Source organism: Callorhinchus milii, unplaced genomic scaffold (assembly GCF_018977255.1).
Source record: "Callorhinchus milii isolate IMCB2004 unplaced genomic scaffold, IMCB_Cmil_1.0 Scaffold353, whole genome shotgun sequence".
Classification (NCBI taxonomy): domain Eukaryota; kingdom Metazoa; phylum Chordata; class Chondrichthyes; order Chimaeriformes; family Callorhinchidae; genus Callorhinchus; species Callorhinchus milii.
The window spans coordinates 48,952-72,914 of record NW_024705094.1 but is presented as its reverse complement, the minus strand read 5'-3'; the positions used below and the strand labels follow the sequence as shown (position 1 = coordinate 72,914).

The window sequence follows — 23,963 nt, the reverse complement described above, 5'->3', positions numbered from 1 at the left end:
CTCTCGCCCACTATCTCATAGACACGCACTGACTGAGGCAAACACACACACACACACACAGAGAGAGAGAGACGGAGACTAAGAGAGACAACGAAAGAGAGAGCCTGAAATAGAGAGACGGAAATATATAAACTGAGAGGGACTGACACACAGAGAGAGAGAGAGAGACTGTGAGAGAAAGTGCATCAGTTGTGGTCGCTTACAGCAGTTTAGCAGTGACTGAGGGTCGGGGCTCTCCAGCCGCCCGCACGGCCGTAGGCGGTGTGTGTCAATAACGGTCCCCAGAGCAGAGATGGGAGAGGAATCAGGATCAACATCTTTAATAATCAGTCACTACAGTGTCCAGAATATATTCCATATTACACAGACTGTGTGGACAGTCACTGCCTCAGTCAGTGTCACACATCCACTGACAGCTCAGCTCTGATTCCCCGCAGTGACTGCAGCTGATTCTCTCCGTCTGAACTGAACCCATTCCCCCACAGCCTGAAACACATTAAACAGGAAATAAACCCACGGGATAATGGTACAAACTGTAAACTGTTCGTGTCGCAGTTTAATACATAAATAAATCCCTTCAAACTGTTCCCATTCTGATACACAGCCCTTTCTCTGTGTGTTTATCACATTAAACACTGACACAAACACTCACCTGATCCCTCCAGACTGGTGCAGGTCTGTATGAGGCGGCGGAGAGCGGGACAGAGCCGTCTGTGAAGGAGTTACAACCTCAGGTCCAGGAACCTCAGTGAGCGGTTTGTACTGAGAGCGGAGACCAGAGCATCAGTGCAGCCATCGGTCAGTCTGTTACTGTCCAACCTGGAGATCAGAGACACAGAGACATGACAGGGATCAGAGTAAACACAGTGGGTATAACCCACTGTCACTCACAGTTTGTTTGATGCCGGACAGGTTGTAGGAGTTCATACACACAAACACACACACACACCAACACACACAAACACAGACAAAAACATCGCCGCAGACACACACTTACTCTCACACACACAAATACACACAAACACATGACCCACAGAAATATACACACAAACACACACAAACAGAGTCACATAAACAGAGAGACGCGCACACAGACACACACATACACACATAAATACACACACTCACACACGCAGACAAACAAACACACAAACACTCTCACACAAACGCGCTCACACAGAAACATACACAATCACACCCAAAAACTCACCCACGCAAACACATACGTACGCAAACACACACACAGAAACTCACACAAGCAAACACAAACACACACACAAACAATCAATCATTCACACAAACGCACACACATATGCACACAAACACAACCACACGCAAACACACACACAGAAAAACCCCACGCACGCACAAACACGCATACACACACAAACATACATAAACATTCACACAAACACACACAAATACACACACACAGAAACACACAAACAAACGTACACGAAAACAGACTGACAAACACGCACACACAAACACCCACAAACATACAAACGCACATAAAGACACACTCAAAAACACACAATCACAAACAGAAGCACAGCACATACAAACAAACACACATATATAAATAGACATACACAGAAACACACAAACACACACAAAAACTCACACAAACACTCACAAACTTATACACACAAAATCGAACACACGCCAACACACACACTCAAACACACACACACGCAAACATAAGCACAATCACTCACACAAGCACACATACAAACATAAGCAAAATGGCACACAAACACACACATACATAAACAAACACATGACCCACAGACAAATACACTCAGTCACACACACAAACACATGACCCACAAACAAGTAGACACACAGACACAGAAACACACGCAAACACACTCATGCAAGCACACACATACACACACAAACAAACACATGTCGCACAGACAAATACACACACACAGGTACAGACACACAGACACATATACACAGAGAAACACACAGAAACAAACACACACACTCACAGAAACACAAACAAATGGACACACACAAACACACGCAAACATACACGTAAACACACACACACACGGAAAAAAGCACACAATTACACACACACACACATGCATACACAAACATACATAACCATACACGCGAAAACACACGCACAAATACACACAGAAACACACAAACAAAGACACACAAAAACAAACTCACAAATACGCACACACAAAAACACAACACACAATCACACACATACACATAGAAACATACATAAAGACAAACAGACACACACTCAAAAACACACAGACAAACAAAGAAACACAAAATCAAATACAAACACAGACATAAAACACATACATAGATTCACACAAACATACCCAAATACACACACACAAGCACACACAAACACCCACACACAAACACACACAGAAAAACACACAAACATAAATACACATACACACAACCAAACACACAAACGTGCAAGCACACAGACACAACCACGCACATACCCGCAGACACGCACACACACTCACACACACAAACACACACACACAAATACACAATAACATCAATAAAATTGGATTTACAGAGCGCCTTTCACGTCGGCAGGACGTCCCAAAGCGCTGAACAGTCAGGTGTCGGGGCCTGAGCATGGGGGAGGGGTGGGGGAGGGGTGGCGGGAGGGGTGGGGAGGGGTGGCGAGGGGTGCGGGAGGGGTGGCGAGGGGTGGGGGAGGGGTGGGGTAGGAGTGAGGGAAGGCAGAGAGGTGGGAGGGAGACCAAAGCCACGATCGAAGAGAAGGGTCTTGAGACCGACCTTGAAGGAGACAAGAGAGGAAGTGAGGGGAAGGGACCGTGGGATGGAGTCCCAGAGTGTGGGGCAGAGAGGCTGAAAGCCCGGACACCGATGGGAGGGCGGGTCGGGCGGGAGACACGGAGCAGCCCGGAGCCCACTGGACGGAGGGAGCGGGCAGGTTGGTAGGGAGTCAGCAGGTCAGAGAGGGGAGGAGGGGGCGAGGCCATGGATGGCCTTAAAGGTGAGGACGACGATCTTGAACTCGATCCTCTGGGATACACACACTCACAATCGCACAGACTCACAGGAACATACACAAACACATACACAATCGCACACACTCACAGGAACACACACAAACGCACACAACAACAACAACAAGATTACAGTTGTATATCGCCTTTCATGTCGGACGTCCCAAGGCTCTGACACACACACACACTCACAAGCACAAAGTCACACACACAGAAACACACAAACACACACACAAACAAACGTACACACAAGCAAACACAGTCGAACGAACACAAAAACACACAGAGAAACAAAAAACCCCGCAGAAACACACACACACAGACAGAGACACACACGTAAACACATCCAGACACACAATATATATATACTCAAAAACACAAACACAGAAACAAAGACAAACACACACACAAACAATCGCTCACATTGATACACACACACTTACGAAAGCACTCACAAAAGCACACAGACCCACATACACAGGCAAACGCACACATACACACAGAAACGCACACACACACAAAAGCATGTGCATTGACACACACACAAACACATGCACTGACACATACACCCACACACAGACATACATACACACAGTGTTGTCATGGATTAATTTAAAGTGTGGTTCAAGAATCTAAAATAGAAGTGCAAAGGCGGCAAAGCTCAGTAACTGAAGGCAGAACCCAAAACAATGGCAATATAAGGTCAGGACGTACAAGGACACGGAAAGTCCTTGTGGTTAAAGGGAGAATTGAAATTGAAACATATTATGGATATAACCATATAAGGAGTTGTTTTTCTTAAAAAAGACAGTTTTGTCTGGAGTTATTCAGTTGTCTTTAAACAAAGGTGTGTTAGATATCTCTCGGGAACGGTAGCGGAGCAGTGAGAGACACGACCAGTGCTGTGACAGGAATCCGCTCGGTACCGCTTTGTGTCTTGTGTATTATTTTATTGTTTCATTTATTTGTGTATTTCCTGCTGTTCTGTCCTGAATAAAGTGACTGAACTCAACCAATTGGTAAACTGGAACCGGGTCATTCTAAAGTCGTTGTAGATAGTTGCAAAGGACACACACACACATTAATACATGTTGAGAGTTTGATGTAAACGATGGTTTGTGGCCTCACACTGTCACACCGATTCCTGTCACAATATTCAGCCGCACTGATCAGACAGTCACAATAAACACATTGAGATATTGGAGTCATTCAGACTCTGGAGACACAGTGCGTTACTTACCGCAGACTCTGTATTTTACACTCCGGGTTCCTCAGAGCCTCACACAGTCGCTTCACTCCACAATCTCCCAGATTATTATTATTCAGGTTCAGCTCCGTCAGTGAGTGGTTTGTGCTGAGAGCGGAGGTCAGATCCTCGGTACAATCCGCTGTCAGATTGTTACTGTCCAACCTGGAGATCAGAGACACAGAGACACAACAGGGATCAGAGTAAACACAGTGTGTGTCACCCACTGTCACTCACAGTTTGTTTGATGCCGGACAGGTTGCAGGAGTGCACACACACACATACACACCAGCAAACATACATAGCAGACAAACACACAGACAAAGATACACACTTACTCTCACACAAACAAACACACAAACAACCAAACATGATCCACAGACAAAGAAAAAAACACAGACACACACAGAAATACACAAATACACACAGAAACACACACACAAAAATACATACACTCTCACGCACACAAACGAACACACAAACACACACACAACAACATACAGACACACACACAGAGACACACATACAAAATTACACATACGCACACAAACACGCACACAAACACACACAGACACACTCACACAAACACGCATACACAGAAAAGCAAACATTCACACTCGCACAATCTTACCCATCCAAACACATACATACGCAAACACACACAAACTAACACACAGACATAAACGCACACGATCCCACCCACGCAGAGAAACACACACAAACACACACACAAACTCACGCACAAACTCACACACTCAGAAACACACAAACACACACTCATAAACACATACACACAGAATCGCACACATGCAAACACTCACACAAGCACACACACAAAGATTAACAATATGTCACACACAAACGCACACATAAATACACTCACACGCAAAAACAAACACATGACCCACAGATAAATACACACACAGAGAAACAAACACACAGACACACATACACAGAAATACACATACATGCACACAAACAAACGCACACCCACAAATACACACACACCATCACACTCAAAAATACACGCACAAACACACAAACGCACTCACACAAGAGCACACACACCGAAACACACAATCACGCACACAAATATACCTACCCACGCAAGCATAGTTGCACACAAACACGCTCACAGAAACACACACAAGCATACACAAACACACACAAACATACAGAAACAAACACATATACACAAATGCACACAATCGCACACAGAGAGAAACACACAGAAACAAACACACAAAAACACGCATACACACACGAAAACATGCATGAACATACACACAAACACACACCCAAATACACATTCAGAAACACACAAACAAACATAAACATAAAAAAACTCACAAACACGCACACACATGCACACACAAGTAAACATAAGACACACAATCACACACACACACAAAAGCATACAAACACACATAGAAACATACATAAAGATACACAGACACATACTCAAAAACACACAAACACACATGGAAACACAAAATTTAACACAGACACAGACCCACGTAAATATACATATGCAGATACACACAAACAAACATAAAAATACACGCAAATGCAAACACACACAAACACCCACACACAAAAACACACACACAAACGCAGAAACTCACACAAACTTTCACAAATACACTCTCAAACTCACACACACAAAATCGCACACACGGAAACACACACACGCAAGAACACACATAAACATAAACAAAATCACACACAAAGACACAAACATAAATACACATACACACAAACAAACACACAAATACATACACAAACATGCACACACAAATAAACACACAAACCTACACACATAAGCGCACACACAGAAACATGCATAATCATACACACAATCATACATGCGAACGCACCCACGCAAACATATGCAAAACGACAGAAACATACACACCACAAACACACATAAACAGCCGCACACATACACACTTACAAACACACAAATACACACAAAGACACAACAACATAAACAAAATGACATTTATAGAGCGCCTTTCATGTCGGGAGGACGTCCCGAAGCGGTGAATAGTCAGGGGGTGGGGTCCCAGCATGAGGAAGGGATGGGGTAGGGGTAATGGGTGAGGGAGGGGTGATGTAGCGGGGAGGCAAGTCAGAGAGGTGGGAGGGCGACAAGAGGCACGGTCGAAGAAAAGGGTCTTGAGACCGGCCTTGAAGGAGACAAGAGAGGAAGTGAGGGGAAGGGACCGTGGGATGGAGTCCCAGAGTGTGGGGCAGAGAGGCTGAAAGCCCGGACACCGATGGGAGGGCGGGTCGGGCGGGAGACATGGAGCAGCCCGGAGCCCACTGGACGGAGGGAGCGGGCAGGTTGGTAGGGAGTCAGCAGGTCAGAGAGGGGAGGAGGGGGCGAGGCCATGGATGGCCTTAAAGGTGAGGACGACGATCTTGAACTCGATCCTCTGGTATACACACACACAATCACACACACTCACAGGAACACACACAAACACACACACAATCGCGCACACTCACAGGAACATACACAAACGCACACAACAACAACAAGATTACAGTTGTATATCACCTTTCATGTCGGACGTCCCGAGGCTCTGACACACACACACTCACAAGCACAAAGTCACACAAGCAAACACAGTCGAACACAAATACACACTGAGACACAAAAAACTCTGCAGAAACAAACACACACAGACAGAGAGACACAAAATATATATACAGATATACTCAAAAACACACACACAAACACAGAAACAAGGACAAACACACACACAAACAATCACTCACACAGACAAACACACACACACTTACGAAAGCACTCAAAAGCACACAGACCCACATACACAGGCAAACGCACACACACACAGAGACACGTAAACAGACACACACACATATGCATTGACACACACACACAGACATACATACACAATCACACACATGCACAGACACATGCACTGACACACACACACACACACACAGAGACATACATACAAACTGTTGTCTTGGGTTAATGTTAAAGTGTGGTTCAAGAATCTAAAATAGAAGTGCAAAGGCGGCAAAGCTCAGTGACTGAAGGCAGAACCCAAAACAATGGCAATATAAGGTCAGGACTTACAGGGACACGGAAAGTCCTTGTGGTTAAAGGGAGAATTGAAATTGAAACATATTATGGATATAACCATATAAGGAGTTGTTTTTCTTAAAAAAGACAGCTTTGTCTGGAGTTATTCAGTTGTCTTTAAACAAAGGTGTGTTAGATATCTCTCGGGAACGGTAGCGGAGCAGTGCGGGACACGACCAGTGCTGTGACAGGAATCCGCTCGGTACCGCTTTGTGTATTGTGTACTATTTTATTGTTTCATTTATTTGTGTATTTCCTGCTGTTCTGTCCTGAATAAAGTGACTAAACTGAACCAATTGGTAAACTGGAACCGGATCATTCTAAAGTCGTTGTAGATAGTTGCAAAGGACACACCCACACACACACATTAATACATGTTGAGAGTTTGATGTAAACGATGGTTTGTGGCCTCACACTGTCACACCGATTCCTGTCACAATATTCAGCCGCACTGATCAGACAGTCACAATAAACACATTGAGATATTGGAGTCATTCAGACTCTGGAGACACAGTGCGTTACTTACTGCAGACTCTGTATTTTACACTCCGGGTTCCTCAGAGCCTCACACAGTCGCTTCACTCCACAATCTCCCAGATTATTATTATTCAGGTACAGCTCCGTCAGTGAGTGGTTTGTGCTGAGAGCGGAGGTCAGATCCTCGGTACAATCCGCTGTCAGATTGTTACTGTTCAACCTGGAGATCAGAGACACAGAGACATAACAGGGAACAGAGTAAACACAGTGTGTGTAACCCACTGTCACTCACAGTTTGTTTGATGCCGGACAGGTTGTAGGAGTTCATATACACAAACACACACACACACAAAAGACAGACAAAAACATCACCGCAGACACACACTTACACTCACACACACAAATACACACAAACACAGACACATGACCCACAGAAAAATACACACAAACGCACACAAACAGAGTCACATAAACAGAGAGACGCACACACAGAAACACACAGACACACATAAATACACACACTCACGCAGACAAACAAACACACAAACACTCTCACACAAACGCGCTCACACAGAAACATACACAATCACACCCAAAAACTCACCCACGCAAACACATACGCAAACACACACACAGAAACTCACACAAGCAAACACAAACACACACAAACAATCAATCATTCACACAAACACACACACACATGCACACAAACACAACCACACGCAAACACACACACAGAGAAAAACACACGCACGCACAAACACGCATACACACACAAACATACATAAACATTCACACAAACACACACAAGTACACACACACAGAACCACACAAACAAACGTACACGAAAACAGATTGACAAACACGCACACACAAACACCCGCAAACATACAAACGCACATAAAGACACACTCAAAAACACACAATCACAAACAGAAGCACAGCACATACAAACAAACACACATATATAAATAGACATACATAGATACACACAGACACACAAATATACACACACACAAACTCACACGCACACACAGAAATACACAAACACACACAGAAACTCACACAAACACTCACAAACTCACACACACAAAATCGAACACACGCCAACACACACAAACACACACACGCAAAATAAGCACAATCACTCACACAAGCACACATACAAACATAAACAAAATGGCACACAAACACACACACATACATGCACATACACACATAAACAAACACATGACCCACAGACAAATACAATCAGTCACACACACACGACCCACAAACAAGTAAACACACACACACAGAAACACACGCAAACACACTCATGCAGGCACACACATACACACACAAACAAACACATGTCACACAGACAAATACACACACACAGATACAGACACACAGACACATATACACAGAGAAACACACAGAAACAAACACACACACTCAAAGAAACACAAACAAACGGACACACAGAAACACACGCAAACAGACACGTAAACACACACACACACGGAGAAAAAAGCACACAATTACACACACACACATACAGGTATACACAAACATACATAACCATACACGCGAAAACACACGCACAAATATACACAGAAACACACAAAAAAAGACACACAAAAACAAACTCACAAATACGCACACACAAAAACACAACACACAATCACACACATACACATAGAAACATACATAAAGACAAACAGACACACACTCAAAAACACACAAACAAACAAAGAAACACAAAATCAAATACAAACACAGACATAAACATACATAGATTCACACAGACAAACATACGCAAACACACACACACAAAACACCCACACACAGAAAAACACACAAACATAAATACACATACACACAACCAAACACACAAACGTGCAAGCACACAGACACAACCACGCACATACCCGCAGACACGCACACACACTCACACACACACACACACACAAATACACAATAACATCAATAAAATTGCATTTACAGAGCGCCTTTCACGTCGGCAGGACGTCCCAAAGCGCTGAACAGTCAGGTGTCGGGGCCTGAGCATGGGGGAGGGTGGGAGGGTGGGGAGGGGTGGGGAGGGGTGGCGGGAGGGGTGAGGGAGGGGTGGCGAGGGGTGGGGAGGAAGGGGTGGCGAGGGGTGGGGGAGGGGTGGGGTAGGAGTGAGGGAAGGCAGAGAGGTGGGAGGGAGACCAAAGGCACGATCGAAGAGAAGGGTCTTGAGACCGACCTTGAAGGAGACAAGAGAGGAAGTGAGGGGAAGGGACCGTGGGATGGAGTCCCAGAGTGTGGGGCAGAGAGGCTGAAAGCCCGGACACCGATGGGAGGGCGGGTCGGGCGGGAGACACGGAGCAGCCCGGAGCCCACTGGACGGAGGGAGCGGGCAGGTTGGTAGGGAGTCAGCAGGTCAGAGAGGGGAGGAGGGGGCGAGTCCATGGATGGCCTTAAAGGTGAGGACGAGGATCTTGAACTCGATCCTCTGGGAATACACACACACAATCGCACACACTCACAGGAACATACACAAACGCACACAACAACAAGATTACCATTGTATATCGCCTTTCATGTCGTCCCAAGGCTCTGACACACACACTCTCGCAAGCACAAATTCACACAAATACACACACCAAACACACAAACAAACACACAAACACACATACAAACACACATACACACAAGCAAACACAGTCGAACACAAATACACACAGAGAAAGAAAAAAACCCGCAGAAACACACACACATAGACAGAGATACACACATGAACACATCCAGACACACAATATACATAGATATACTCAAAAACACACACACAAACCCAAACACAGAAACAAAGACAAACACACACACAAACAATCGCTCACACAGACACACACTTACGAAAGCACTCACAAAAGCACACAGACCCACATACACAGGCAAACGCACACATACACACAGACACGCAAACAGACACACACACTCACACACACAAAAGCATATGCATTGACACACACACATACGTACACACACACACACACACTGACACACACACACACAGACATACACACACGCAGTTTTGTCATCGATTAATGTTAAAGTGTGGTTTAAGAATCGAAAATAGAAGTGCAAAGGCGGAACAGCTCAGTGACTGAAGGCAGAACCCAAAACAATGGCAATATAAGGGTTAAAGTCCTTGTGGTTAAAGGGAGAATTGAAATTGAAACATATTATGGATATAACCATATAAGGAGTTGTTTTTCTTAAAAAATGACAGCTTTGTCTGGAGTTATTTAGGTGCCTTTGAACAAAGGTGTGTTAGATATCTCTCGGGAACGGTAGCGGAGCAGTGCGAGACACGACCAGTGCTGTGACAGGAATCCGCTCGGTACCACTTTGTGTCTTGTGTATTATTTTATTGTTTCATTTATTTGTGTATTTCCTGCTGTTCTGTCCTGAATAAAGTGACTGAACTCAACCAATTGGTAAACTGGAACCGGGTCATTCTAAAGTCGTTGTAGATAGTTGCAAAGGACACACCCACACACACACATTAACACACGTTGAGAGTTTGATGTAAACGATGGTTTGTGGCCTCACACTGTCACACCGATTCCTGTCACAGTATTCAGCCGCACTGATCAGACAGTCACAATAAACACATTGAGATATTGGAGTCATTCAGACTCTGGAGACACAGTGCGTTACTTACCACAGACTCTGTATTTTACACTCCGGGTTCCTCAGAGCCTCACACAGTCGCTTCACTCCACAATCTCCCAGATTATTATTATTCAGGTTCAGCTCCGTCAGTGAGTGGTTTGTGCTGAGAGCGGAGGTCAGATCCTCGGTACAATCCGCTGTCAGATTGTTACTGTCCAACCTGGAGATCAGAGACACAGAGACATAACAGGGATCAGAGTAAACACAGTGTGTGTAACCCACTGTCACTCACAGTTTGTTTGATGCCGGACAGGTTGTAGGGGAGTGCATATACAGACACACACACAAACACACACATACACACCAGGATACACACGAACACAGACACGCAGCCACAGATACACTCTTACCCACACACTTATATAAACGCTATGTGACCCACATACAAATACACACATACAGAAACACACACTCAAACACACACAAACGCGCACACATAGACACACACGCAGACACACTGAAATACACACATACATATAGAAACACACATGCACACAAATGCACATAAATAAACGCACACACAAACACACTCACGCAAAAACATATGTACGAAAACACACACAGAAACACACAAAGAAGCACACAGACACACAAACGCACACAATCCCCCGCAGTCAGAGAAACATACACAAACAAATACTCACACAGACACGACACACAAACACATGCAAACGCACATACGTAAACACAGAAATAAACACAAGCAAACATACAAACACAAACATACACGCAAACACACACAAATACACACACACAGAAACACACAAACAAAGAAGCACACACAAAAGCAAACTTACAAACACGCACGCACATATACACACAAACAAACACAACACACAAACATACAAACACACATAAAACCGAAATAAATACAGACACACAAAATCACATGCAAACACGCACACATAAATACACATACACAAACAAACACACATCAAATATGCACACACTCAAACACAGAAACCCACAAACACGCCCAAACTCTCACAAACTCATGCACACAAAATCGCACACACGCATAAACACACGCGCGCAAACAATCACACGCACACATACAAACATAAACAAAATCCCACACAACCACACACATAAATGCACGTACACGCACAGAACACATGTCCCAAAGCCAAATACACACACACAGACATGCACAAACACACATAGACATACACAGATAGACACACACACGCGGAAACACGCACACACATAAATACATACACACACAAACAACACATGACCCACAGACAAATACCCACACACTGACACACACACAAAAACACACTCAGGCAACCACACACCCGCAAAAGCTCACACAAACACACACGCACAAATACATGACCCACAGAAGAAAAGCACCCACGCAGAGACAGATACATACAGACACACAAACACGCACACACACACATACAGAGACACATATAAACACAGAAAGGCACACACAAAGAGACATACGCACACATTCACACAAACACACACACACAAACACACTCATGCAACCACACACACGCAAAAACTCACACAAACACACATAAATTCAACAAAATCACACACAAACACACACACATAAACACAAATACACACACACAATTACATGACCCAGAGAACAAATGCACCCACACAGAGACAGAAACACACAGACACACACACAGAGACACATATACACATAGAAATACACATACACACACATGCACACAAACACACACACAAAATTACACGCACAAACACACACTCCCATAAATGCACTCACACAATCGCACACACAGAAAAACGCAATCACAGATACACAAACATACCCATACAAACACATACAAAAAAACACACCGATACACAAACGCACACAATCGCGCACACACAGAAACAAACACACAAACACTCACATATCAACACACATACACAGAAAAANGCATGCAAGCACAAATTCAGACACATACACAAACATGCATAAACATACACACAAACACTTGCACAAATATGCACTCAGAAACACACAAATACACACAAAAGCAAACTCACAAACACGCACACACATGCACGCTCAAACAAACATAACACACACAAGCAAATACACACACACACGCAAACACAGAAAAACACACACAAATACACACAGAAACACACATAAACACTCATAAAACACTCACAAACTCATACACACAAAATCGCGCACGTGCAAGCACCTACACGCAAGCACACACAAATACAAAAACACACAAAAACACACACACACACACATCAATACACGTACACACATACACACACTCACGCAAACAAATGCAAAAACACACATAAATACACATACAAACTCTCAAACACACAGATACACTCAAAAACACACATACACACTTACACGCACACAAACACGAACACAAACACACAACATCAACAAAATGACAATTACAGAACTCCCTTCACGTCCGGAGGACTTCCGAAAGCGCTGAACTGTCGGGGGTCGGGGACCGAGCATGGGGCAGAGGTAGGGAAGGGGTGAGTGGTGGGATCGGTGTGGGAGGGTTGGGGGAAGGCAGAAAAGTGGGAGGGAGATCAAAGGCACGGTAGTAGAGAAGGGTCTGAAGACCGGCCTTGAAGGAGACAAGGGAGGAAGCGAGGCGAAGGGACCGTGGGATGGAGTCCCAGAGTGTGGGGCAGAGAGGCTGAAAGCCCGGACACCGATGGGAGGGCGGGTCGGGGGAGAGACATGGAGCAGCCCCGAGCCCACTGGACGGAGGGAGTAGGCAGGTTGTTAGGGAGTCAGCAGGTCAGAGAGGGGAGGAGGGGGCGAGGCCATGGATGGCCTTAAAGGTGAGGACAAGGATCTTGAACTTGATGTTCTGGACAACGGAGAGACATGGGCGAGCGTGATGGGGTCGGGCGAGGGTGGGAGTGATGGGGTCGGGCGAGGGTGGGAGTGATGGGGTCGGGCGAGGGTGGGAGTGATGGGGTCGGGCGAGGGTGGGAGTGATGGGGTCGGGCGAGGGTGGGAGTGATGGGGTCGGGCGAGGGTGGGAGTGATGGGGTCGGGCGAGGGTGGGAGTGATGGGGTCGGGCGGGGTTGGGAGTGATGGGGTCGGGGAGCCTGGTGTGTGGGAGTACAGGAGCTGCAGATTTTGGATGATCTGCAGTTTGTGAAGGGAAGAGTTGGGAACACACACACAAACACACACACACAATCGCACACACTCACAGGAACATACACAAACACACATAACAACAACAACAATATTTGTATAGCGCCTTTCACGTCGGAAGGACGTCCCAAGGTGCTGACACATACATAAAAACACTCACAAATGCACACACACATACACAAACATACACAGAAACAAACGCGCACAAATACACACACAGAAACACAGAAACAAACACACACAATCGCACATACACCATAAAAACACAGCTCACTCAAAAACACACAAAAACACACTCACAACAACATTCATAGACACACATACACAGAAAGACACACACACACACACACACAGATACGCAACCAGACACACACAAGACACACACACAGGTACAATCACATGCACTGACACACACCCACACACACAGAGACATACACACAGTGTTGTAATGGGTTAATGTTAAAGTGTGGTTGAAGAATATAAAATAGAAGTGCAAAGGCGGCAAATCTCAGTGACTGAAGGCAGAGCCCAAAACAATGGCAACACACGGTCAGGACTTACAGGGACACAGAATGTCTGTTCAAACTTACACACTGGACTGAGGGACTGATCAGGAGAGAATAATGTGGTTAAACGGAGAATTGAAACATTTTGTAGACAGAACCATATAAGGAGTTGTTTTTCTTAAAAAANGACAGCTTTGTCTGGAGATATTAAGGTGTCTTTAAACAAAGGTGTGTTAGATATCTCTCGGGATCGGTAGCGGAGCAGTGCGGGACACGACCAGTGCTGTGACAGGAATCCGCTCGGTACCGCTTTGTGCCTTGTGTATTACTTTATTGTTTCATTTATTTGTGTATTACCTGCTGTTTTGATATGAAAATAGTGACTGAACTCAACCAATTGGTAAACTGGAACCGGATCATTATAACGTTGTTGGAGATAGTTGCAAATGTTTCTAACAACAGTCACACACACAAATATACATACACACACAGACACAGACTCGCAGACAGAGACACACACACCGAGACACACAGACACATTACCACATGTTGAGAGTTTGATGTAAACGATGGCTTGTGGCCTCACACTGTCACACCGATTCCTGTCACAATATTCAGCCGCACTGATCAGACAGTCACAATAAACACATTGAGATATTGGAGCCATTCAGACTCTGGAGACACAGTGCGTTACTTACCACAGACTCTGTATTTTACACTCCGGATTCCTCAGAGTCTCACACAATCGCTTCACTCCACAATCTCCCAGATTATTGCCCTCCAGCCTGGACACAGAGACACAAACACAGGGAATATAGAGTAACAACACAATACACATTGACATGTATATACAGGAGCCTTTCACGTTTGGAGCAAGTCCCAAGGCGCTGGGACCAGTGTCACACACACACGTGTGCCCACACATCACAGTCTGTCTCTCTCTCTCGCTAATTCTCTCTCTGTCTCTCCCTCAAAACAGTCACTACGTTTTATAATATATTCTCTTTCACCGTCTCTCTCTGTCTCCTTGTTTGTCTTTCACTTTTTGTCTCTCTTTCAGTTTCTTCTCTGCCTCTCCCACAAATCACAGTTGTTGCACGTTATAACATACTCTCTCTCACTGTCTCTCTCTTTCTCTCAGTCTCTCTCTCTCTCTCTCTCTCACTGTCTCAGTCTCTGTCTCTCAGGCTCTCTGAGGCTGTCCCTGATTCTCTCTCTCACTCTGTATCTCTGAATCATTTTCTCTCTCAGTCTCTCTCTCAGTCTCTTTCTCTATCTCTCCCGCAATTCCTCCCAATCACTCCCTCTCAATCTCTCATTCACTGTTATCTGTTTCCCCCCAAAACGCACATTCGCTGCACCTTAAAATATATTTTCTCTCAGTCTCTCTCTCCCTCTCTCTTTCTCGATCTCTCTCTCTCTCAGCCAATCTCATTCAGTCACTATCTCTGTCTCTCTGTCTGTCTCACCGACAAAACATGCACTCACTGCACATTATAATATGATCTCTCTCCATTTATGTCTCAATGAGTCTTTCTCTCTCTGTCTCTCTCTCTCTCTCTCTCTCTCAGTATCTCTCTCAGTCGCTCTCTAAGACTATGTCGCTCTCTCTCCCCCTCTCTTTCTCGGTCTCTCTTTGACAGTCACTCTCACAGTCTCTCCCTCTGCCTCTCTCTCAGTCGCTCATTCTCGCCCTAAAGCCTCTCTCTCTCTCAATCTCGATCTCTCACTCTCTCTCTCTCTCCCCCCTTTCTCTCATTCTCTAAGCCTCTGTCTTTCAGTCTATCTCGCTTAGTCTCTCTAACTCTCTCCCTCTCAGCCTCTCTCTTTCTCGGCCTCTCTCTCTCTCTGTGTGTCTCTCGGACTATCTCTCTCTCTCTATCTCTGTCTCTCAGTCTCTATTCCTCTCAGACTCTCAGACTATATTTTTGTATCGGTGTCTCTCAGTATCTCTTTCTGTCTCACTCTCACAGTCTCTCTCACTCCGTGTCTCTGAGTCACTTTGTCTCTCAGAGTCTATCTCTGTTTGTTACTCTCCCTCTGTCGCAGTCACTCTCTATCTCTCATTCTCTCACTCAGTTTGTCTCTCTCAGTCTCCCTTTCCCAGTCTCTCACTCTCTCTCAGTCTCTCTCTCTCAGCCATTGGATCTCTCAGTCTGAGCCATTCAGACTCTCTGTCTCTCTCCCAGTATCTCAGTCTTTCTCAGTGCCTCTCTGATTCTCTCTCCTCCTTTCTTTCTGCTCTCTTTCTCTCTCTCGCTGTCTCTTTCCCTCTCTTTGTCAGTCTCTCTCACTGACTCTCTGTTTTTCTCTCTCTCGCTCACTCTCTATCTCGCTCTCGCAATAACTCTCTGTCACCCACAAAACACAGTGTCGCTCTACTTTATAATATCTCTCTCACAGTCTCGCTCTTTCTACGCTTTTCTCTGTCATTCTCTTTCTGGGTCTCTCGCTCTTTTTTTTCTCTCATTCAGTCTCTCACTCTGTCTGTCTTTCTCTCAGTATTTCTCTCTCTCAGTCTCCCTCTTAGTTTCTTTCTCACAGTCTCTATCCGATTCTCTTTCTCTCCCTCTTTCTCTTCTCTCAGTCTGTCCCTCAGTCTCACTCTTTACATTTCACTCTATATCAGTCTCTGTCTTTGTCTCTCGCTCGATTTTTTTCTACTCAGTCTCCATTCATTATCTGCCTCTCTCATTCTCTCTTTCTGTCTCTGTCTCTTAGTCCCTCTCACAAAAAAGTCACTACGCATTATATTTCTTCTCCCCTAGTCTCTTTCTTTCACATTCTCTCTCTCTCTCAGTCTTTCTCTCAGTCTCTGTATCCCCTGTCCGTTTCTCTCTCTCAGTCCCTCTCTATCTCTCAGTCTCTCTCACAATCTCTCATGAAATATTTTTTGAGTGGATTATTAACCCTGGAAACGCGATCTGCAAACTGTCTAACAATCGGATTGTGACTGACTGTGAGGCAAACAGACACGAGTGGAGTAAGGAAACAGCCGTAAAGTTTTGATCTGTCAGGAATCACCCCCAGGCCCTCTCGCTAGCGAGGGGAGGGCTCTAACCACTGAGCTACAGGGCTCAGACTGCAGTGTGTGAGCAGACACAGGCTAACTCAGGGCTGAAGCTGTGTAGACTTTATTCTGGGGGAGGATTTTGCACAGACGTTTTGGGCTGTAAAGTTACCAACTAAACACTGCCTCAGGACATGATTTCTCCACAAATGTATTTGGGTCCGGGAGCGAAAGCCGTTTGGGAATACACATGGAATCATTGACCTGAGTGAGTTAAATGTCTCAGGATTAGGGAGGAAGCCCCAACATCATACATGTCTGAGCCGGACACACACACACACACACATGGAACCCGCAAACAGACACGAATGTACACACAGATACAAAAACAAACATACACTGTGGGACAAGAGTCAGAAACACCCGCACACGTGCACACACGCAAACTGTTTCTGTCCCTCACAGTCTCTCTCGCTCTCCGTCTCTCTCTCTCGGAATCTCAATCACCGTCTCTGAATCTCTCTCAGTCTCTCTCTTTCAATCTCCCGATCGCTCTCTCTCTCTCTTTCTGTCTCTCAGTCTCTCACTCAATCCACAGTTAGCATACTTGGTAGTATATTCTCTCTCACTCTCTCTCTGACAGAGTCTCACTCTTTGTCTCTCTCAGTCACTCTCTCTGTTTTTCAATCGCGCTCTCTCTCAAACTCGTTTTCTCTTTCTCTCTCTCTCTCCCTCAATGTTTCTCTTTTCTCTCTCTGTCTCTCCCACAAATCACAAAGTAAGTTCACTTGAAAATATAGTTTCACTCCCAGTCTCTTATCAGTCCCTTTCTATAAGTATATATTTATGGCTCTCTCGCAGTCTCTCTTTCCTACTGTCTGTCTCTCTCTCTCTCGCACTCAGTCACTTTCTCTCCTCGTCTCTCTCTCTCTTATTCTCTCTCTATCTGTCACAGTCTCTCTCTCGTGTCTCTCCAAAGCATAGTCACTGCATTTTGTAATTTATTTTCTGACAGTCTCTCTCTCTCTCTCTCTCTCTCAATCTTTCTTTCTGTTTCTGTCTCTCTCCCTCTCTCTCTCTCTCTGTCTCCCTCTCTGTCAGTTTCTCTCTCGGTCTCTCTATCTCTCTGAAAACACATTCACTACACTATACAGTATATTTTCTCTGAATGTTTCTCAGTCTCTATCTTCCTCACATTCTCTCTACCCACCTCAGTCTCTCTCTCTCTCTCATTACAGTTACTCACTGTCTTTCCAACATAATTCAAAGTCACTGCACTTCATAATATATGTTCTACACAGTCTGTTTCTCTCCCTCTAAGTCTCTCTTTCTCTCATTCTCTCTCCCTCTCACAGCGAGACTCTCCCTCGCCCTCTCTTTCTCTCGGGCTCTCGGGCTCTCGCTCAGTCTCTCTCTCACTCTGTCTATCGGTTTCTCAGTCTCTCTCAGAATCTCTTTCTCCGTCTGTCCCGCGGTTTCTCCCTTTCTCTCCCTCTCTCTGGCTCGCTCTCTCTCGCTCCCAGTCTCTCTCCGTTACTCCAATAAAACACACAGTCAATGCACTTTAAAATATTTTCTCTCACTGTCTCTCTCTCTCAGATTTTCTCTCTGTCGGTGTCTCAGTTTTGCTTTCTGTTGTGCTCTCTCTTTCTCTCTCTCTCTCGTAGTCACTCTCTCTTTTATAGTCTATTCCATTCCCTCTCACAGTCGCTCACTGACTCTCTCTCTCGTTCGGTATCTCTCATTGTCTCACTCTCTGTATCTCACCCTCCACAAAACAGTCACTAAACTTTGTAATATATTTCTCTCATAATCTCTCCCAATCTCTCTCTCTCTCTCAGTCACTCTTTATCGATCTTTCTCTGTAATAATAATAATCCTTGCATTTGATACAGCGCTTTTCATGTCGGGAGGACGTCACAAAGCGCTTCACAGAATATACTCTAAAGTGAATTGACTGTATATTTGTGGGCGAACGCGGCAGCCAATTGCACACAGCAGTGTCCCACATACAGTCGTAGATTGAAAATGACCAATTTATTGTTGAGTTTTTTTTTGGGACGTCTTCCCGATGTGAAACTCAGGCGCTGTAGAAAATGTTTGTTGTTGTTGCGTTTTCTGAGCGAAACGTGGCAGCCGATGGCGCCCAGCGACGCCCCCACAAACAGCCGGGGGTTGAAGTGACCAAATTATTATTATTATTATTATTTTTCCGAAGGGATTATTACCCCCGGAAAGTGATCTGATGATTCCATTTTGAAGATGGAGAAAGATGCTAAGATCCGGGTGATGTTGAGCTGAGCTCCGACCCCTCCACCCGCGCACCCCGAGGGCTCAGCAGGTTAAATAAACCTTTATAATAATAATAATAATCCTTGCATTTGAGATAGGGCTTTTCACGTCGGGAGGACGTCCCAAAGTGCTTCACAGAACACACTGGAAAGAGAAGTGATTGTATATTTGGGGGCGAACGCGGCAGCCAATTGCGTACAGCGATGTCCCACAAACAGTCGTGGATTGAAAATAACCGATTTGTTATTGTTTTTTGGTTTTTTCGGAGGGATTATTATTAGGCTCTGTGTGGAGTAAGGAAACTTGCCCAAGGTTTCGCTCTGTGCCTGGAATTGAACTCAGGTCTCTTACTTGTAAAGCGAGCGCTATAATCACTGAGCTGCAGGACTCCACGACTGTAAGTCAGTCTCTCTATCTCTCCCATGAAACACAGGCACTGCACTTTATAATATATTTTCAGTCTTTCTCAGTCTCTCTTCCTCTCAGTCTCTCGCTCTGAGTCTCTCTCTCTCTATCTCTCTCTCTCTTTCAGTCTCCCTTTATCTCTAACTCAGTCTCTCTCTATCTAACTTAGAGTCTCTCTCTCTGCCTCTCAGTCTCTCTCTCTCTCTAACTCAGTCTCCCTCTCAGATTCTTTCTCTCTGTCTCTCCCACAAAACACAGTAACTACACTTAATAACATATTTTATTTTACAGTTGCTTTCATACTGTCTCTCACTCTCCATTTGAGTCTCTCTCTCTCAGTCTCTCTTTCTCTAACGCATTCTCTTTATCTCTCTCTTTTTNCTCTCAGTCTCTCTCTGTGTCTCACAAGAAGAAAGTCACTACACTTTATAATATGTTCACACTCACCCTCTCTCTCAGTCTATCTCTTGCTCTCCGTTTCTCTCCCAGTTTCTCACTCCGTTTCTCTCTGAGCCTCTCTCGCTATCTCTGACTCTGTTTTTCTCTCACTTAATCTCTCTCTGTCTCTCCCTCTGTCACTCTCATTCTCTCTTTCTGAATCTGTCTCTCTCTTTGTCAGTCTCTTACACTCTCAGTCTCTGTCTGTCTGACAGTCACTTTCACATAATAATAATAATAATAATAATCCTTGCATTTGATATAGCGCTTTTCACGTCGGGAGGATGTCCCAAAGCGCTTCACAGAACACACTGTAAAGTGAATTGACTGTATATTTGTGGGCGAACGCGCAGCCAATTGCGCACAGCAATGTCCCACAAACAGTGGTAGATTGAAAATGACCAATTTAACATGTTCTCATTGTCTCTCCCACAAAATAGTCACTGCGCCTTATAATATATTGTTGTCTCAGTCTCTCTCACTGTATCTCTCTCTGTGTCTCTCACAAAACACACAGTACTCTATGTTATATTTCCTCTCTCATTCTATCTCTCTCTTTCTCTCAGCCTCTTTCTCTCTCTCTTAATCTCTCTGTCTCTTAGTCCCTCTCTCAGTCTTGTCCACAAAACAAACAGACACTACACTTTATGATACATTTCCTCCCCAGTCTCTGTCTCACGGTCATTGTGTCTACCTCAGTCAAATCCTCTCTTTCTTTTTTGGCTTTCACTTTCTCTCCCTCTCTCTCACACAGTCACTCTGCCTCTCACTCTCTCTTTCTCTCATGAAGTCGCTCTCTCTCAGTCCCTCTCAATCTCTCTTTCTGACTCTCTCTCCATCTCTCTCCCTCTCTCTCTCTCTCTGGAATCTGTCATTCTCTCTCTCTCAGTCACTCTCTCTCATTCTCACTGTCTCAGTCTCTGTCTCACCCCCATAACATACTGTCTCTACAATACACAATATATTCTCTGTCACAGTGTCTTTCCCTCTCTCCAACTCAATCTGTCTCCGCCTTTCGCTGTGTCTTTCTCTCATTCAGTCTCTACCTCAGTCTCTTTCAGACACTCTGTGAATCTCTCTCTTTCCGTCCGTCTTTCTGTCCGTCTCTCACTCTTCCTGCCTGTCTGTCTGCCTGCCTGCCTGCCTGCCTGTCTGTCTGTCTGTCTGTCCTGCCTGCCTGCCTGCCTGCCTGTCTGTCTGTCTGTTTGTCGGTGTGTGACTGTCTGTCTGTATGTCACTCTGATACTCTATCTCTGTCTGTCAGTCTGTCTCTCTGTCTGTCTGTCTGCCTGTATCTCTCTCTGTGTGTCTGCCTCTCTCTCTCTCTCTCTATTTGTCTGTATCTCTCCCTCTTTTTGTCAGTCTCTCTGTCTGTGTCTCTCTCTGTCTGTCTATCACCCACCCCCCTCCCGCACCCATCACTCTCTCAGTCTCAGTCTATCGCTCTGTCTTTCTCTCATTCTGTCTCCCCTTCAGTTTCTCCCACAGTCTCTCGCTATGTCTCTCCCAGAAAACACATTCACTATATGTTATATATCCTCTCATAGTCTCTCTCTCTCTCTCTCTCTCTTACTCTCTCTCTGTCTCTCATTGTGTCTCTCTCTCAGTCTCTCTATCAGTCTCTTTCTTAGGCTCTCCAAAAATCTTTCTATCTCAGTCGCTCTATCTCTCTGTCTCTCTCTGACAGTGTCTCTCAGCCTCTTTCTCTCTCCGTCTCTCATTCTATCTTTTACGCAAAACACACAGTCACCACAGCTTTTAATATATTTTCTCCACAGTCGCTCTCAGTCTCTCTCTCTGTTTATCTCTCCCAATTTTGTTCTCTCTCATAGTCCATCTGTCTCAGTCTTTCTTTCTCTGTGCCGCGTTCTCTTTCTGCTTCAGTTTCTTTCCCATTCTCTCTCTACCAGGCTCTCACTCACACTATCTCTCAATCTGTCCATTGCTCTATCTTTCTCTCACTCAGTCTCTCTCGCATTCTCTCTCTAAGTCTCTCGCTCTGTGTCTCTTATTCTCCCTCTCTCACTGCTACGCTGTTTATCTCTCATTAGCTCTTTCTACCTCTCTCTCTCTGGCTGTCAGTCTATCGCTCTCTCATTTTCTATCTCTCTCTCTTTCTTTCAGTTTCTCTCCCAGTCTGTCTGTCTCTCTTTCTCTCGCTCCCTGAGTCAGTGTCTCTTTCTCCAACTCTCAGTCTCGCTCTCCATCTGTCGCTCTCCTTCTCTCATGCAGCCTCTCGCTCAATCTCTATCAGCATCTCTCACAGTCTCTCGCTGAATCTCTCCCACAAACACAGTCACCACAAATTATATTTCCTCTCACAGTCTCTACTCCTTTCTCTCAGTGTTTATCTCTTTGTTTCTCTATCAGTCTCTTTCTCTCTCAGTCTTCCTCTCTCGGTCTTTCTCTCCCAGTCTCTGTCCCATTGTCTTTCCCACAAAACACACAGTCACTACGGTTTGTAATATATTTTGTCCACAGTCTCTCTCAGTTTCTCTCTCTCTCTCTTTGTATCTCTCCCAGGCTCTTTCTCTCTTTCGTAGTCACTCCCTCTCAGTCTATCTCTCTTTATCTGTCCTTCGCTTATCTTTCTCTCTCACAGTTTCTCTCTCTCT

At 44.9% G+C, this 23,963-nt stretch overlaps 1 protein-coding gene and 1 long non-coding RNA gene across 4 annotated transcripts in view; both read right to left on the bottom strand.

Moving 5' to 3' along the window:
* Window positions 1-737: 737 nt before the first annotated feature.
* Window positions 738-11,592, bottom strand: LOC121852054. 3 transcript variants are annotated; one of them, XR_006086046.1, is made up of 2 exons: window positions 11,562-11,592; window positions 738-819 (listed from the first exon to the last, which is right to left on the bottom strand). It is a non-coding gene; the product is annotated as an uncharacterized LOC121852054 (long non-coding RNA). The 3 variants fall into 3 exon arrangements; XR_006086048.1 differs by lacking the exon at window positions 11,562-11,592 and adding an exon at window positions 7,914-7,946; XR_006086047.1 differs by lacking the exon at window positions 11,562-11,592 and adding an exon at window positions 4,264-4,291.
* A 109-nt stretch (window positions 11,593-11,701) lies between these two features.
* The window catches only part of LOC103173183 (NACHT, LRR and PYD domains-containing protein 3-like), a 29,849-nt gene continuing 17,587 nt past the window's right edge, over window positions 11,702-23,963 (bottom strand). Inside the window, exons 8-9 of the mRNA XM_042346161.1 lie at window positions 15,902-15,988; window positions 11,702-11,732 (exon numbers count right to left, since the gene is read on the bottom strand). The gene's annotated coding sequence lies outside the window, so the exon portion shown is untranslated. The remainder of the gene's footprint in view (window positions 11,733-15,901; window positions 15,989-23,963) is intronic.